Here is a 1,715-nt window from a genome sequence, read left to right as displayed (position 1 = left end):
AGCTTACGGAGGGGAGGCGGCGGCGGGCGGGCAAGCGGCTGGGCTCCTTCACTCACGCTCCGCGATCCAGCTCGCTGCCTGTTCTCCTGTGCCAGGTTTCTTGAAAAGGACTTTTTTTTTTAAAGGACTATAGTGAGTGTGAGGAGAAAGATGAACCTTACATATGGATATATATATAATGGATGAGTCATTTTTAATATGAGAAAATTGATGAGATTAATGATTCTCAACTTTTTTGGTGAGCTCTTCTACAAAAATAAAAGGTGCTTGGCATGCTTCTTAGAAAGAAAAGGGTAATTTATTTCCTTCACACATTTCAGGAGCAAATGTGTAATATAATCTGGATACAGAACAGGTTGTAAATGGGTGAATCGTCAATGGCTGGTCATCCTCAGGTTTTCCCTCTTACTCTTCTTGTTTAGTCATCAAAACCTAGCCCATCAACCTTGGAATTTCATTTCTACCTTAAAAGTTTATCAGGTCTTTACTTCCAGTCTTCTCCTTTTACAGTCCTGGGCACTGATGTGATTGTAATCTTCCTAAAACACAGGCCCAAAATACTTTAGAGGTACCACCTTTAAAATAATATCCAAAGTCCTTAGCATAGCATAACTAAAAAAAAAAATCTTTGTGATTCTCATTTCCAGAGATTCTCCAGCATCTACTTGCATTTAAATTCCACCACATTGCCAGGAAAATAGTTAATGAAAATATTATTGATGAGTTTACTTCCATTGAAATCCAGGAAAGTAAAATTTAATAAATTTTGATTTCGGTATAGATAAAATATTTATCTTTAATGCTGTGAGTTTTAATCTATCTACTTTTCAATTTTTCAAAAGATTTTCCAACTGCTTTAATGTTCTAGAAAAAAGTTATATGTATATAACTTTGTATATGGGGCCCACATTTTTCCTTTTGTCAAGGGCACATGCTCCAGTATGGCTTGGTGTGGCATTTAGAATTTTGATATTTTCTTCATCATGGATTTTTGAATTATGTTTATATATTACATTAAAATTTTATATTTCTGGATTTTTTAGTTTTTGGCATATCCTTAAATTTTGCACACAAGGCGAGTGCCTTACTCAACCCACCCTTATCCCAGCCCTGCTTGAGGTCCTTAGAAATAAGTAATCTATTTGATTCTGCAAGCATTGTAGTTAAAATATGGGGCTTTTATTTTTGGAAGTGGTTTCCATCAAACCTTTCCACTTTTTAGTACAGAGTTCAGAGTTCTGAAGTGGGGAGAATTTTCTTTTATTTTTAAAAGAATATTTAATTTTTGAATAGGTAATACATTCATGATTCAGAAGTCAAAAGGCATAAAGAAAAGATACGTAGTAAAAAAACAAAAAAGTCTCCCTCCCTCCCTTTCCCCTGGATCATCCAGTTCCTCTCCCCAGAGGCAACTAATGCTAACAATATCCTTCAAGAAATAATGTATGGCCCTGGCTGGTTTGGCTCAGTGGATAGTGTCAGCCTGCGGACTGAAGGGTCCTGGGGTCGATTCTGGTCAAGGGAACATGTCCGGGTTGCCAGCTTGATCCAAAGTAGGGGGCATGTAGGAGGCAGCCAATCAATGATTCTCATCATTGATGTTTCTATCTCTCTCCCTCTCCCTTCCTCTCTGAAATCAATACAAATAAAAAGAGATAATGTATGCTTATTTGAGCAAATGTGTACATGTATTTTAATCATCCCATATATGTCTT

This window comes from Myotis brandtii, unplaced genomic scaffold, assembly GCF_000412655.1.
Source record: "Myotis brandtii unplaced genomic scaffold, ASM41265v1 scaffold305, whole genome shotgun sequence".
NCBI classification, from domain to species: domain Eukaryota; kingdom Metazoa; phylum Chordata; class Mammalia; order Chiroptera; family Vespertilionidae; genus Myotis; species Myotis brandtii.
The sequence above is the reverse complement of the archived record's forward strand: the minus strand, read 5'-3'. Positions refer to the sequence as shown.